At 41.1% G+C, this 17374-nt stretch overlaps 1 long non-coding RNA gene across 2 annotated transcripts; it reads right to left on the bottom strand.

Moving 5' to 3' along the window:
• Positions 1 to 341: 341 nt before the first annotated feature.
• Positions 342 to 7448, bottom strand: LOC308410388. Of its 2 annotated transcripts, none has more exons than XR_013974177.1 (5): positions 6981 to 7112; positions 3203 to 3268; positions 2697 to 2852; positions 2152 to 2244; positions 342 to 1853 (listed from the first exon to the last, which is right to left on the bottom strand). It is a non-coding gene; the product is annotated as an uncharacterized lncRNA (long non-coding RNA). The 2 variants fall into 2 exon arrangements; XR_013974176.1 differs by lacking the exon at positions 6981 to 7112 and adding an exon at positions 7137 to 7448 and having other exon boundaries at positions 343 to 1853.
• Positions 7449 to 17374: the final 9926 nt, after the last annotated feature.

Below are 17374 nucleotides of genomic sequence, written 5' to 3'. Positions count from 1 at the left end.
TGTCAACAGGTTCCACGAAATTGAATTATGTTAGTTTAAAGCAAAAATCTTTAGTTCATCTAATTTAAAAAAACTACTTAAGATTAACAAGACATATTTAAGACTAACTAAATCAAGTTATGTTGTATGAACATAGATGATATATTTTCAGGTTAGATAGTTTAGATTAGTTACTTCAACACATTTCTTATTTGTGGCAGTAAAATGTTAAATTTAAGTTAGATTAATTCAAATATTATATTTTCAGCCACCTTGTGCTTTATTAATTAGTTTTACATAAATCTATTTTGTCAACAGGTTCCACACAAATGAATTAAGTACATCCAACTTATTTTTTTAAATTTATTTTATTGCCAACACATTCAGTGAGCATTTGTGTAAACCCAGTCCAAAATAAAACACAACAGCTCATTAGGGTTAGTAATTAACAGTATGTAGACAGATGCAACATCAAGACTTTAAATTAAATGTCTGTATCTACCAGAAATAGAAGAGAAAAAAAAACACATTGAAGATCACATAACACATTGATAAGATGACACTTGAGTTATGCACATGTGATGCTAGTAAGGTCTGTGAGTGTTTTTTTCTTTTAGTGTCTAAAATGGATAGCAAAGTTGCTATTTGCAATGATTGCTTAGGGTCAGTCCAGTAACACAATGCCAATGAAGTGCTTTCCTTTAACAATGCAAAGTGAAGTGTCCACCTCAACAGCCACAATTTAAAAAAAAAAAAAAAATGTAACAACAACAACAACAACAATAATAATAATAATAATAATAAATAGTCCACTGATATTAGCAATCAAAGAAAATTACATCACCATCCCAAATAAAACTTTAACAAAACATGCCAACATTATGGTCTAACAATAAAACAGCTTGTCAGCGTTCAGTTTTTTTGCAACAGCACAGCAGTAACCATTTAACACTCGCCACTGTCAACATTTATTTTACCAGTGTTTGGGCAAAAAACTTCAGATGGAAACATTTTAACATGGAAACAATTGTTCGTCTTTAAAAGTCCACAAAATATACATTCATCCTGCATTCCCAACTTGGATGATCTGATATCCTCGTGTTGGTGTTGTTCCCAGACCATCATGAAAATGTTGTTCCAGGTTCAACATTGCAAGTGACCAATCACATTGTTGTGACGTTATTCTATTCCAAGCCATTCGTGCGTTTATGAAATTCCAATGTTGCAAGGACAATATCAATTCTGCTTACTGTTTATTAAAGGGTTACGGTTAGGGTTAGGGTCAGTTGATCGGCGGACAGAGGCAGTTTCACGCAGCTTAAGTACAGTTTTTTGTTTTACGCCGGTTTTTCCCGAAGTCGCAAAAGTATGACGTCACAACATTCTGATTGGTCACTTGCAATGTTGATCCTGGAACAACATTTAGTATGATGATCTGGGAACAACACCAACACGAGGATATCAGATCAACCTCCTAACTTACCCTTAATTTTAGTATGTATTGCAATTACCTTTACAATGCACACAATATAACACAAACTGAATATGAACATATTTCCACCTCATAACAATATGCCTTGAACGCTAATATACACACCACCCTTCAACATTTCTGGTGCAGTATCATCTCTCAATTAAATCCTTTAAATCTCAATACTTTTGATTGTCTCTTAGCTTTCAGTCTTGAGGTTAACTGAGATTCAGTGCATATATCCCACCCATTAAGAGTGCACATGCAGAGGCCAGGTCTTCCAGGTCATGCAGGACACACTAGATGGTTATACCCACATCGGCTGGAGGAGTGCTGGCATCAGCTCTTTCGATGGTAAAGATAGCAAGGGTAATTTGTTCCAGCTCCCTCTGAACAGCTGTAGCTTAGACACAAAAACATAGAAAAATGGCATCCAGTTTTAAAAAAAAGAAAGAAAAAGGGCCAAAGCTACCCTTTAATGACATAAACACAATATTAGGAACATGCACCCCAGTGCGCCACTATTTTAGACTACAGATTCAACGATAAATATAAATAGTTTGGGTATACAAGAAGATTTCCCAAAACATTTAAACAGGTTCCATGCAAGTTACAACAACAACAACATTACAACATGCAACAACATTAGTTATTCAAAATTTGGTTTAATACAGATAAAAAACTAAACTAAAATTACCAACCAATTATTCTTTGAAGAGGATGCTTGGGTCTTCATTCAGGTAAAAAGGTAGTGCCCTGAGGACACACTCCCTCCCCTTTTCAATGGTTTCCTTCTGTAGAGAGTGGCAGAGATACAGGAAGAGAAAACAGATATACTTTAGGATGACAGAAACTCACATTATACGCAAAATGAATGACATATCCACTGCACAGATAGACATGTACACAAGACCAACTGATCATCACATGGACATGAATAGTTAACCTGTTGGGCAGGGTTTCCACCACATTAGATATGTCCATAATGGAGGTAAAGACAAACTAATACATCATCTTTTTTGCATTCAAAACATAACATAAAAACATTCACTTCTGGTTTAACCTAAATCAAGGGATCAGATTTTACATATGTTTAGGTAATTTAAATTTTCCAACGTTTTGAGTACCAAACTTTGTCTTGCTTAATATAAATGTAAGTGCACTGTGCAGCTACCATACACTAGCTGTTTAAATTTGAAAATGATCTTATTAGCCATAATATTTTGCTACCAACAGAATAACGCACCTGTGTGGCTGGGGCCAAAGTTTGTCTAATTTTCTTCCCTGCAACGCCTCCTTTTTTCTTGAAGACTTTTATGAGCTGGTCAGTGTATTGGTCAAGTTGTGTAAAAAGCCTTGGAACATGTGCAGCAGTAGTAATCCTCACATATTCTGCTTCCACCTGAAAATATGTCAACAAACACAACATACTGTACTGTAAATATACATACTATATGTACACATATACAAACTACAACTAATGTAGTAAGACCTCATTAAAGCTATAATTTTAACACAAACATTTACACAAAATGCTAATGGAGCCATTACAGCTTTTATTGTTATTTATCAAGTTCCAAAAAATATTGATCACAGCTGATCTGAAAAGAATTTCATGCCTCAGGCCCTTGAACTGCAACCTTTACCATGGTTCAGATGTGGAGAAGAAATAACAGGGGCATGGGATGGGTCACAAAAGAAAACTTAACTTATAAAACAGTTTTGTTTTTAAAAGTATAACAGTTCACATACCACATACAAGCTCAGCAATACCACATACACCACATCAGTATAGGAGGGAGCAGGTAAAGGCAGGATCTGAGATTTATAAAGAAAAAAAATAATTAATTCCTTAATTTCAAGAAGCAAATTATTGTTTGAATTACAACTAAATAAAATACTACTCAGTAGAGCTGGGTGATAGAACGATAACGATATGTATCGCGATATAACTTTTACTCGATAGAGAAATTAAGCTATCGCGATAGACCTCGCCGCTCTTGTCCTCAAAAAAAAAAAAAAAAAAAAAAAAAAAAAGGTCAGCCAATCCAAATTAAGTAGCGCAGAGCCGAACCAATCACAGCCGCAGCGTCACGTCGCGTGACTTGTTACATACAGCACAAGTGCCAAGCTGCACGTGTGTTTGTTTGGGAAGCAGCCAGCGCGTAATGGAGGAAATGAGTGTGCCGACTAGAAAAATCAACCGAGCGTGACCGAAGAGAAAACAGATGATGGTTCCAACGCCGGAGAGATTGTCGAACGGAAGAGCCAGAGAAGCTCCGTAGTGTGAAGGTATTTCGGCTATTTCAAGTCTGACAAAAAACAGAGTAGCGTTCACTGTAAATGTGCCGAAAGCAAGTCTGGAAATACAATAAACTGGTGCATGCGTCACACTGTGCGCCACGTTATTGTTTCGGTGAAATGAATTTCTACAATACTGTTAATTCTACTCTCTGCAGTGTTTAAATGCTTACATATACACACAGTTACTGTCCCTCCACACATACGACTCGGTTCTGCTTCTATGCCCCAGCTTTGTTTACTTTTTCCCACCGAGGCTTCTAGACTTCTGATTGGCCAACATTTCTGCACGGTTAGGAATCTAGCGCCACCTGCTGCTTTGGCATGTTCATAGCAGCGTTTTCCTTCATTTCTGCCTTTATGTGTGGACGGGATTATTTTTTAAAACGGAAACGGAAAATCTCCGTTTTCAAAAACACCCGTGTACGTGTGGACGTAGCCTCAGTCTCTGACTGGAAGCGCTAATTCGTCATTCGGCTTTTGTCAGACTAAAGTAACTGTTAAAACTGTTTGAAAAGCTCAGCTATACAACAAGGACAGATTGAGAATTTCCTTTTAGTTCTCAGTTTCTTTGATATTGACAAAAGTTAGTCAGTTTTGTCTGTTCTTCTGTAAAACAAACTAAGATTTATTTTTAGAATTAATATTTTGTTTCTAAGTGGAATTGACAATTTAGTCTGTTTCGTTTGTTCTATTTTGAAACTTAAACGCTTTAGCGGCTGCCTTTTGTGTAGTTTGCAATATTTGCCTTTATTTATCTGAAAAAGTCTCATGTTCCTTAAGTACATCTACCCTGTTGAACTTATTATGGGAAATAAATATTTAAATAAAAACAAGCTGCTGATTATTTCACATTTTACTTGTGAGCAACGGCACATTTAAATCTTACAAATATAGTTATTTGGCTGATATCGTGATAGATATCGTTATCGCCTGAAATGAAAAAAACATATCGTGATGTGAAAAAATCTCATATCGCCCAGCTCTACTTCCCAGAAGAAAAGCAAGAGATTGACACGGCCATGTGCTAACTTTCTATAGAAGCAATTATCACCAGGTCTGTCGACCTCCATTGTCTGTCCACTCATATGTCTTGAATAATTTTATTAAAAAAATTAAGTGTGTACTTTCACAAACTGTAATTTATAACTACATTGATATTAGGGTTGCCAACTCCCTGAAAAATAAATAAGGGACACCTCATGGCCAGGGCCGGGCGACCCAGTTGTCTTCACCCTTCCCAGTGTGGTGAATTTTCTAGCTCTTTTTTTGTGTGTGAAATTATTTTTTTAACCATTTGACTTGAAGTTGATTTAAGTACATGCATATTCTATTCTTTGTGATATGAACACATGTGAAACAAATGATCATTTAGCCATTTATTTTTAGCTCAAAATGACAACATTAACACAGTAAAACAGGTCTCTTTCTTAAACAGAAGCCTGTCATGCTTAACTTTTGAGAATATAAGTAAATCTTTCTTTAAAAGAACTCTGTCCTGCTTAACTTAAAATAATAGAAAACAATAGAAAGAAAAATATTCTTGTAACAGTGCACATTTAGTGCATTTAGTACAATTGGCTTCAGTTGAGGTATTATTTCAGCTTTTCTAATGCTAATCAGCTGCTCCTGTTTGTAAACCCGCTTGTTCCCATGATTACGCATCTTAACTCATCATCATTATTCATCTATGTATTACTTTTATGTATTAGTCATCTATTTGTTGTAATCATCTATCCTTGCAGTTGTTTATTACACAAAATAAATTATATTATCACACTTCTGGCCACATAGCGCTGATATTCACTGCACATGCCCATATTAACTTTTTCCAGCCAGGTGTTTTCCTTTTCCCATTCTTCCCTTTCTCTGAGGGGAACAAACATTGCTGCTCTAACGCTGGGCTCACACTGTGCGGTTTTAGGCCCATTTTGAGCCGATTTTTGAGTGATCGGACCGATTTTGGCCTTCATCGTGCGTCGTGTAGTATACGTGGGGTAACGAGAAGTGATTAACACCTCACGACCAGCTCCCGATCATCAATCGCTCGTGAAGGTGTCACCACAGGCGCTCACACTGCTCACGCGCAAACACGTAAACGTCGGTGAAAAAGACGGAGCAGCACAGCAGTGCAGCGTGTGATCTGGACACAAGCGATGGAGGCACTACTTGTAGAACTTCGAAAAGGCTCGGATGAGCTTTCCAATGTGGCCTCACAAAATGATCACGACCACAACAACCGTGAAAATAGTTGGATCTACACTGCTGCTCAATCACAGCTGCCTGATCATGTTTTTCATTAGCAATTTAGCAAAGTTGATGGTGGTGGTTTGTGTGTCTGTGTGAGTGAAAGACAGAGCGACAGAATTTCTGTTATAACCTTCATGTTATGGAGGCACAGTGTGAGCACTCAGGTCGATCAGAGCATCGGGCCGTATAGTGTGAGACCTGCATCGTGACCTACCAACTTCTAACCCCTGCGAGTCAATCGTGCAGTTTGAGCAGGAGCTGAATAACGTGACTGAAAAAATCACACAGTGTAAGCCCAGCTTTAGGTGTACTGTCGTCCGAGACTTGCACCGCAGTGTCGGGGTTTGTTTCCCTGTTGGCCATGCTTCTTGTTGTGGTCATCTGTTGTCTTCCGGTATTTTCTCCGTAAGCGACCTTTCCTCGACCAATGAGATGAGCGGTAATCTGAATTGTCATACTCGAATTGTCATAAGTGTGCTGTCAGCTCATTGGTCACAAAGCAGGAGAGGGGCTGGGAATTATGTTTTCAAACAAAGCGTTAATTCCATTAACATTTATAGACTACTTTTGATTCTCACTGTATTACGGGACAAAGTGCGTCCCTTATTAGCTCAATACGGGACGTGTACTTTTGTTTCGAAATACGGAACGATTCCGTATTTTAAGGGACGGTTGGCAACCCTAATTGATATGTATAACTCCGCTAGGAAACATGCTGTATTTACAGACCATTTTTACATAATACAGATTACTGATAGAGCAGAACAATGGTGTCACAGTGGCTTTCGCCCTTGACTTTTTGGATTTTAAATGTCACTTTATGCTATCCTTGCTATCCTATTCGATATTTCCGACTCTCGGATTACAGAAAAGGAATCCCAAGAAAGCAAATGGAAAAATAACCCCTTGAAAGAATAACCCCATGAACCCCTGTAGCTAATCCCTTAATAAAACAAAAAACAATAAAAATGTTTCTTACACAGTCCACAAAATAAGCATGTCCAGGACCCAGTAAAACTAATGTAAAACAAGCACACGCAAACGATATAACATGTCTTGTAAGACAAACGCAAAATATAACCATGCTGGACATATAGATACTACACAACATAGTCAAAGAAAAAAGTGGTCTTACCTCTCAAAGAAACAGCAGCTTGGCGCCAAAACAGCCTTTTTCAGTTAAATTTGAAGTCTTGCGCATGAGCAGGCACAAGCCGTGAAACCTTCTTGTTCTGCGCGGTTTCATTACAACTGTTTTTGCATTACTGCCACCTTGTGGATATACAAGGTATATCGATCCTAATTGACTTAACTTAAATGTTATGCGATCAAGTAACACATTAGTATTATGTACGTTGAATAATAGACACAATTACGTAGACTTGATTAGAAAAACATATGTTAACTTAACAAAAACATATATTTTAAGTAAAATGAAAATAAATAATTAATATACACTGAACAATCCACCTCATTCATTTTTTTGAGTGTGGGAGACTGCGGCACCCACGGTGTGGGACGGAGAGATTTCGCAGGTCTTTCCTCCCCACTGCTGTCAGACTCCATAATAAAGACTTTAACTGATCAAGCACACACATCCATACATATGCAATAATACTAAGTGCAATAATCCTTTCTGTCATTGTTGTATTTTTACTCAGTTGTATATAGTATTTGTATTTGTATTCTATTTTTATCTTATTGTATATTTATTTTATTTTATTCTACTGTATATAGTATTTTATTTTATTCTATTCTGTACAGTTGTGTACTGTATTTATTCTTATTGTATTCAAATTTTTGCCTCATAACTTTTGCACTGTCCACTTCCTGCTGTGACAAAACAAATTTCCCACGTGTGGGACTAATAAAGGTTATCTTATCTTATCTTATCTTATCTTATCTTATATGTTAATGACCCTATGCATATTCATGTAACCACAATAAAAGGAGTGCTATGGGGAACGTGGCTGAGAGTCTGACGGAGGTCAAGTGGTGGAACGACACTTGGCTCCAGGCAGGTCTCCCTCATGCATGAGTAAACCAGAGAACGTTGCCTACTTCGTGTCTTGCTCGCTGTGTAGTTATATTGTCCTCAACGTTCCAGCGAATAGGTTCAAGCTACAAACCTATCAGAAACAGCTGCAGTTTTCGTGGGAAAACGTCCCAAGCGTCCATCCCCAGAACGTGATTGTCCCAGTCAGGGTGAAGAGGAGGACTGTTTAAAGCCATCAAACAGCCGAGCCAGTAACATTCAGAGTTAAACTGCTCCACCATGTTCTGAGGATTTTCATCTTTCGCCTGTTAGGAAGAAAATATTGTGCTGCAAAACTCAGCTTCAGCAAAGATTCTGTAAGTTATTAATGCCAACGTCAGCTGCACTGAACTCCTGTACAACTGACAGCTTTGTCTAAAACATGTCGTACCTTTGGGTCAGGCTGTGTCCTGCTGCGGTAGATGGCCAGCTGCAGGTTCTGTGCCGCTAGCAGCCTGAAGTCTTCAACCTGAAACCACAACGTTGCTTTAAAGAGAGCAGCCGAAGTTTTTAGGTGTAGTTTGAGTTTTAGCTCCAGTACCTTGTGAGACGTCCCAAAGCTGAGCTCACTCAATCCAAGCACTTCATCTATCTGCCTCTTCTTCTTCTCCATCTCAGTTAATCCAGCTTTAAAAGCTTCCTAAATTCATCAGTTTACATTTCCCAGATAAACAAACCATAATCAGGTTGTAAGTGTTGAATAATGGACGTATGTTATACACAAACATCTATGTGTACACTGAGGTTCATTACATGGAATATAAATGGAGCTGGCTCCAGAGTAAAGAGGTTAAAAATATTTAACCAACTCAAAAAACTACAGGCAGATGTTGTCCTTTTACAAGAGACCCACAGACCTCTTAGAGGTTCGAATGAACTTAAAACACCTGAGTTTCCCAATGTGTTCTCAGCTTGTCATAATTCTAGACAAAGGGGAGCAGCAATTTTAATACATAAAAATATTAATTTCACAGTACTCGATACAGTTATAGATCCAGAGGGCAGATTCTTAATCATTAAACTATCTATACGTGATAAAAAGCTATGTATTGCAAGTGTATATGGTCCAAATGTTGATGATCCCTCATTCTTTCACGGTTTTTTCAGTGCACTCTCTGAACACTTAGATGGCACACTTGTTCTTGGAGGTGACCTCAACCTTGGACTAAATGAAGACATGGATAGGCTCAATACAGCGGGAACTCAGCGTAATTGGCAGTCCACAAATATAATCAAACAGTATATGAGCGACTTTGGTCTTTGCGATGCATGGCGCTCCCTTCACCCCACCAGTAAGGAATATACTTTTTTCTCACATGTCCATCACTCCTACTCTCGTCTGGATTATTTTTTGGTCAGCAGCTCACTGCTGAACGACATTTCAGACACTGAGATTCACCCTATAGCTGTCAGCGATCATGGTCCTGTATCTTTAACACTAATGCACAAGAATAATACCACGCCAAGAAAAAACTGGAGATTTAATATATCACTGCTTAAAGATGAAGACTTTAATTAAATACTTTAAAAAGGAATGGACTTCATATTTAGACTATAATGACACTCCCGAAACATCAGCTTCTGTTCTATGGGAAGCAGGGAAAGCTGTGATGAGAGGTAAAATAATTTCTTTCTCATCACATAAAAAGAAAAAAGAAAACAAAAATATTCAGGAATTAGAAAAAAACATCAAATCACTAGAAGAAGCCTACGCGTCCCACCAAGATCAGGAAACATTGAACAAAATACGCAAAAAAAACTAGAATTAAATGAGATAATTGATAAAAAAACAAAATTCTTAGTACAAAGACTACGCCTACAAAATTATGAACATGGTAATAAATCCGGTCAATTTCTAGCAAACCAGCTAAAAATAAATAAAGAAAAAACAACTATATGTGCTGTTCAAGATTCATCTGGGAACACAATATATGAACCGATACAAATAAACAACATTTTCAGGGATTTCTATAAAACGTTGTATTCACCACAAATAAACCCGTCTAAAAAAGAAATTGATCAGTTTTTGGACAACATAACTCTTCCAAAATTATTGGACACTCAAGCAATGGCACTGGATTCACCACTGACACCAGGTGAACTCCAGGAAGCCCTGATAAGTATGCACAATAATAAGGCTCCAGGTCCAGACGGCTTTCCAGCAGAATTCTACAAAGAATTCTGGACGATTCTAGCACCAGTTTTCTACAGAACGTTGTTAGAAATTAAAGAAAAGGGCAGACTTCCATCAAATATGAATTCTGCAAACATTAATCTCCTGCTAAAACCAGGCAAAGACCCTGTATATCCCTCAAGCTATCGTCCAATATCCCTTATACATGTAGACCTTAAAATAATCTGCAAAGCTCTCTCAAAGAGACTAGAGAAAATAACCCCCCTCTTAATTCATCCTGACCAAACTGGTTTCATAAAAGGTAGGCACTCATCAACAAATACACGCAGATTACTTAATTTGATAGACTACTCATACAGTAAAAACCTAGAAACTACAATATTCTCTTTAGACGCAGAAAAAGCATTCGACAGAGTTAACTGGAAATTTCTATTTGCAACTTTACACAAATTTGGTTTTGGATCCTCTTTCATAAACTGGTTAAAAATATTATATAACTCCCCAACAGCTTGTGTCAGAACAAATGACCAGACATCCTCCAACTTCTGTCTCTTGAGGGGCACCAGGCAGGGATGCCCACTCTCCCCTTCACTGTTTGCAATTTTTATTGAACCACTAGCAGCAGCAATTAGACAGAATTCAGTAATTAAGGGCATAAAATGCAAGAACGTGGAACATAAAATCAGCCTTTATGCGGATGATGTGTTACTTTTTCTCCAAAACTCACAAACCAATATCTCTGGGGTGATTGAATTGATAAACTCTTTTGCAAGAATATCAGATTAGTCAATTAACTGGTCAAAATCTACAGTTCTACCGATTAATTGCTCCCTCCATAATTCCTCTTCTACACCACTGCAATCGGGAAATATAAAATATTTAGGTATTAATGTTTCTCCCAAGCTTGCAGATCTAACTAAATTAAACCATATCCCACTTTTAAAGAAGGTAGAAGATGATCTGGCTAGATGGAAATGTCTACCCATATCACTCATGGGAAGGGTTGCCGCTATAAAAATGATGGTCTTACCAAAAATAATTTATTATTTATTCTCAATGATCCCAACTAAACCGCCACAAGATTGGTTCAGATCTCTAGATTCATGTATGTCCAAATTCCTTTGGAAAAATAAACCCCCACGTATAAGCTTAAAAACACTACAAAAGACCAAGGATAAAGGAGGACTAGAACTGCCTAACTTTCAGCACTACTTCTTAGCCAACAGGCTTCAGTTTATCTCAGGATGGGTAAAACATACCCTCTTAGATGAACCTTGGCTAGATGTAGAACAAGCACTTTGCAATAATCTAGAGATCTCAGACCTACCATTTATCAGCTCAAACATCCAACGACATGAATGCTTTAAAAGCATCAACATCAGCTCTTCTCTGACAGCATGGTGGGAGTTTCTAAAATTGACGGCATCTTCATTAATCCCATGCAAACGTACACCTATCTGGAACAACCCTGACATATTACAAAACAATAATATGATAAACTTTTCAGATTGGAGTGATAAAGGAATCAAATATTTAGAACATATACTAGAAGGAACAGAATTTATTTCATTTGACGGACTAGTTACACAATATGGGATCAACAAGAAAAGATTTTTAGAATATCAACAAATTAAATCCATAGTAAAAAAGAAATTTAAACCAGGTCAAGTTGAACTACAAACACCACCAAGTGTGGTTCAATTTCTTACTCTTAAACCCCCCAAATTACTATCCAAAATATACAGAATGCTTTCTAAAACAGATGAATCAATATCACTTCCTATTGCAAAATGGGAAGCGGATTTATCAGTTAACTTAGACCTAAACTTCTGGTCTCAGATTTGCTTAAAAACCTTTCATCTAATTAGAAATCCCAGTCTTCAATTAATTCAATACAAAATATTACATAGAGTGCACTATACAGGTCATCGGATGTTCAAGATGGGCTTTACGTCTACCAACAACTGCTCACACTGCCAAACCAATTCACCGGACAATTATATCCACGCTCTTTGGTTCTGTCCACCAGTTCAGAAGTTTTGGCGCGAGATATGTGAAGACTTATCGAAGTGTCTGAAATGTAACATTCCAACTTCCCCCTTAGTGTGTTTGTTGGGCAGCTTAGATAATGTCACTTCAGAAAAGAATATCGCCCATATGGTTTTCACTGCCCTATGCATAGCCAAGAAAACAGTCCTCATGAACTGGAAAAATAAAAATAATCTTAATTCTAACCAATATAGAAATTATCTATTAGATTACATTAGTCTTGATACAGCCTCTGCCACCACATCAGATCAATTGCTCTGGGCTCCTTTGATCAGCTCCATCACCTAGTGGGGGTGGGGGGTCATAGTTTGGTCCCGCCTTCACTGTTGTGATTGGTGTGGGGGTAGGGACAGGCTTAGGGCGTCGGGGGGTTCCCCGGAGGCATCTTCCTTGGGGGGCTCAACCCGGGGTAGCGGTCATGTCCGGTTAGGGGCTCTGTTGGCTCTCAGGTGACTGTTTCCTCGCGGCTGCGTGCAGCGGGGCTAGGGGAGGGTCTGTGCTGACGGACGTGGGTTACTGACCTGGTAGCCTGGCTGCCCCTGGGTGGGTCCGGGATGGGCGTGAGGTTCTGGGGGCGCTCCGTCTCTGGGCTGGGACCCGGACCGGGCCTCGGGGGCTTGGGTCCTGGTTGGTGTGTTGCCGGGGTTGTGGGCGGGTGGGTGCATGGGGGCCCAGCCCTGGAGCAGGGTGCCGCCGGTGCATCGAGCCACCTGGGGGGCTCTTCAACTGGTGGGGGAGATTGTCACATCTTGCAGGAGCTTTCCTCTCCTAAGGAGCTCCCTCTGCAGGAGGGGGAGATACAGGAGAGGTGGAGGAAGATCTCAGCCTGGGTGTTTATTGTCTTATGTAGTCTGGAAGATGAGTGGATGGTGGGGTGGGTGCAGTTTTCTCTGTGGTGGGGTTGGGTGGACTGTCCCGGGCTCTGTGGGGCCGGGAGGCGCTGCTGCACTGGGCCCCGGTCTGGATGGGCCTGGGCCCCCTTTCCCTGGCGGGTCGCGGAGTATGGGGGTGCCTACTGGGGTCAGCGGGGGAGCTGGCCCCAGGGAGGGGTCACTTGCCCCTCCCTTCCTTCCCTCCCCATCTCCAGCTGCCTCCCTCTTCCCGCTCCACCACAACCACCCACACATGCAGGGCCTTGGAGTAGGGGTATGTCACCAGGGTGCAGAGGAGGCTACCCCCCCTCTGTCCCCTTCTGGCTGCCTCTGCCTCAATTTTATCCCACAACTTAGACATTCACATTACTCACACTCTCATTACACATACATATAGGATCTTGGGGGTGGGCACGATACACGGAATCCAAAGTACCATCAGGGTGTACACCCCACCCCTGGCATCGTTGCCCACCTCTCAATTTTAAATACATGTAGACATTGAGGGCTAGCAGGAGGGACCATGCGCTTACCTGCTGCTCTCTGGCAGGTAGCTCCAAGCCCTCCTGGGTTTTAAATGCACCTTAGAACACACATGCATCAACACTACAATGAGCGGGTGGAGGGAGGTTTGGAGTCTTCTCTCACCCCCGTTCTCTGCGACCTGCTGGAGCGGGGGGGCTAGGAGGAGGAGTTGGCCGTCCGACTGCGGTCTGGAGTGTGGGGCCTTCCTGCTGCTGCGGAGTCGGGGCGGTCTGCCTCCCCCCACCGCAGGGAAAAGGGAAACACCACCTGGGTCTGGGTGCAGTTCCCCCCTTCAGGGGCAAGGGTACCTAGACCCGGTTTGTAGAGTATGCTTGGGGAGTGTGATCGTGTGTACAACGTCTCTTTATGTCTGTCTCCACGTTGGTTGAGTGTGGAGTAAGTGCATATGAGAGCATGAGGGTGGGAATGGATGTTTGTGTCTGTGTGTGCCTGTATGTCTGTGTCTATATGTCAGGTTGGGTGTCAGGCGCCACCTCTCTGGGGACATCTCAGGCCCTCCAAGGTTTGGAGGCCTATCTCCCCCTACCACCACTTCCCCTGCCAGTGGCGGACCCCCTCAGACATCGGTGCATTGGTGGTTCTCTGTGTCCGGGGATGGGCGTCCAGGTACACACCGGCTCACTCCTTGGCGGCCGCTTATCGGGGCCTGGAGCCTGGGGCTCGCTCGGGCCACTTCGGAGGTGGGGTGCCCCCGGCCTCTCGGCCTGGGGCTCGGTCACTCAGGCGCGGCTGGCTGCCGGCGGAGCTCACGGGCGCGTCACTGCAACCCCCCTGGCTTCTGCTCCGCGGCTGCTGAGTGAGCCCTCATCTGGGACTCTCCTCAGCTCTTTCCGGGACAGTGGCGCGGCTGCCCCTCTGTTGGTCTTCCTTGGTCTCTTGTGTTCTGGGGGCCTCTGGATGTCTGGAGTTTTGATCTCCTCCATACCTGCTTCATGCCCTGGAGGACGGGGCTGTGGCCCCCCCACACCCTCTAGCAGATTATTACAAGAAGGAACCTTTTAAAAAACAAAAAACAAGCGCATCCATGCTCACAGGTGTACACACGGGTGATCACACCCACAAACTACACCCTTTTTGGCTCCTACCTCAAAGCACACTGTGTTCTGTTGGTCTTGTGTGCTGCACAGTGGTGTTTAGTGTTTGGTATTTGCTGTCGTATTCCCATGTATCATTGTGATGTTGTTTATTCTATTACTCTTGTTCTCTTCTGCTTGCTTTCTTTTTTCTTTCTCAGCAGGTGACCCAGGTGATCGATATATGCATTTTTTTTCTCTGCCCGTTCTGTTGGTTTTTGTTTTTTGCCCTTCTCCCCCGTCCCTCTTCTCAGCTGTTTCTCTTTCCCTCTTTCTTTCTCCCCTTCTTTCCCCCAGTCAAGTCTGTCCCGTATTCAGTAAGTGAAAATAAAAGAAAAAAAAAAAAAAAAGAATAATGGACGTATGTGACAGTAATCAGACATTCCCGTACCTGAATGCGGGCTCTTACTGATTCCGAGTTTCCATTATTGGATTTCAGGTGTTCTTTGACCTTTGGCCACTCCAGCCTCAGCTCTTCATACATCTGTATGAGCCTGGTGTTACTGACAGGGTTGTTCATGCTCTCTGTGTTTTTCCCCATCTTCAGTGAAAGGGCGACCTCTCTCGTGACTCTGTGAAAAAACACGACTGATTATCTGAAGCGGATTTGCCGTACTGATGTTTGGTGGAGCTGCATGTACCTGTCTTTGAATGATTTTAGTTCTTCGTCTTTGTCATTTAGAGCTGCTCTGTGGAGTAGAAACAACATTGTGTGACCATGCGGCATCACGTTGAGCCACCCACCTCTCACATGGTCTCCGGTGAGTCGTCTCAGGTCACTCACACACCCAGAAGGATCATTAATGCTCATGAATACCTGCATTGAACACATTCTGCTCATGATGACATTTTAAAGCAGACGCCAGAACGAATGATGAGAAGTGACTTTAATGCTGTGCTGGTGCTGGATGAATCACTACAGTAGTACTCATATACAGTGATGGTCAAGTTACTTGAAAAAAGTAATCAGTAACTAATTACTGATACTTCCCAAAAAAGTAACCCAGTTACTTTACTGATTACTTATTTTCAAAAGTAATTAATTACTTAGTTACTTAGTTACTTTTTAAAAACACGATTTACAACCTGAACAGGTGATAAAGCGATAGATCTTTCAGCCCAATTCTACTTTTTCTGCATAATCCATCATACAAAATGTAATCAAATGGAAAAGTCTCTTTTTAAAACTTGTTTTATTAGTTTTAATCTTTTAACTTTATGCATCAAGCAAACATTAAATTATCTGCAACATTCTCTGACTGGAAGAAATTAGTTTAATATTTAAACCTATTTTCTGCACATTCCAGCACATAAAATAAAATATTTTTTGTGTTTACACTCAGTCTTTCAAATAGATGCAAGTAAAACACAGCAGAAAATAAATAAAGTCAAAGTCTCAGCGGTCCTGTTGCTCTATTTTCACCTGTAAAGCAGGAGTGGGGTAGGCGGAGGTTTACCCTGGTGCAGGTGAGCCAGGGTTTAGTAACGCAGTAACGCAGCGTTCCTACGGGAAAGTAACGATAATCTAATTACCGTTTTTGCAATAGTAATCCTTTACTTTACTTGTTACTTGAAAAAAGTAATCAGATTACTAGTAACGAGTTTACAAGTAACGCGTTACTGCCCATCTCTGCTCATATAGAGTAAATAATGAAACACTCTTTTAGTCGCTGCAGTCAGTATGATCTGAACATGCATAAACGACTGTGACAAAGGCAGCGCTCCTCCCCCCCCCACACAGCTGATCACTGTCCCTTTGGTCACAGCTGTGTAACTCCCCGTGGGTGGGCACAGCTTCAGAAAGCATGCGTGCAAAGGCTTTTTTTTTTTTTTTTTTTTTTTTTTTTGTGTCCTGTTTGGATCTTTAGCATCAGAATTGTTGTCTTAAGGCCAAGAAAGATGCCAAGCGGATTTATTTTACCAAGTGGATCATCATGGCCTTGCCATATTGGTCCATTTGATTGACCTTTATTATAATTATGAATTTATTTTATTTTCAGTTGCTACAAACGGGACAGACATGACTGGGGGATAAGACAGGGAGAAAGAATGAAAGAAAGAGAGGGAGAGAAAGAAAACCAAAGGGGAGAAGAGACGGTGAGAAGGGGGGGAAGAAAGAAAAAACAAACAAACAAAAAAAACAAAACACCTGGATCACCTGTATGGAGAAAAAAACAGAAGAGAAAGCAAACAACAAAGAGCAACATAATAAAAAAAACGGCACCATCACAATAAACTAGCTAGCAGTAGATATCAGTAGATACTAAATAATAAACGATATTGTGCAGCACGCAAGATAGACAGCGCACAATGTGCTTTGAGGCAGCAGCCAAGAAAGCTGTAGTCCACGTCTGCGAATACCCGTGTGTACACCTGTGTGCATACCTGTGTGGATCAGCATGCTTGCATTCCAAAGGTTTCTCCATGTAACAATCTGATAGGGAGTGTGGGGGGGCCACAGCCCCATCCTCCAGGGTATGAAGCAGGTATGGAGGAGATCCAGGCCCCAGACATCCAGAGGCCCCCAGAACACAAGAGACCAAGGAAGACCAACAGAGGGGCAGCCGCGCCACTGTCCCAGAAAGAGCTGAGGAGAGTCCCAGATGAGGGCTCACTCAGCAGCCGCGGAGCAGAAGCCAGGGGGGGTTGCAGTGACGCGCCCGT

Source organism: Rhamphochromis sp. 'chilingali', assembly GCF_963969265.1.
Source record: "Rhamphochromis sp. 'chilingali' genome assembly, chromosome: 14".
NCBI classification, from domain to species: domain Eukaryota; kingdom Metazoa; phylum Chordata; class Actinopteri; order Cichliformes; family Cichlidae; genus Rhamphochromis; species Rhamphochromis sp. 'chilingali'.
The sequence above is the reverse complement of the archived record's forward strand: the minus strand, read 5'-3'. Positions and strand labels throughout refer to the sequence as shown.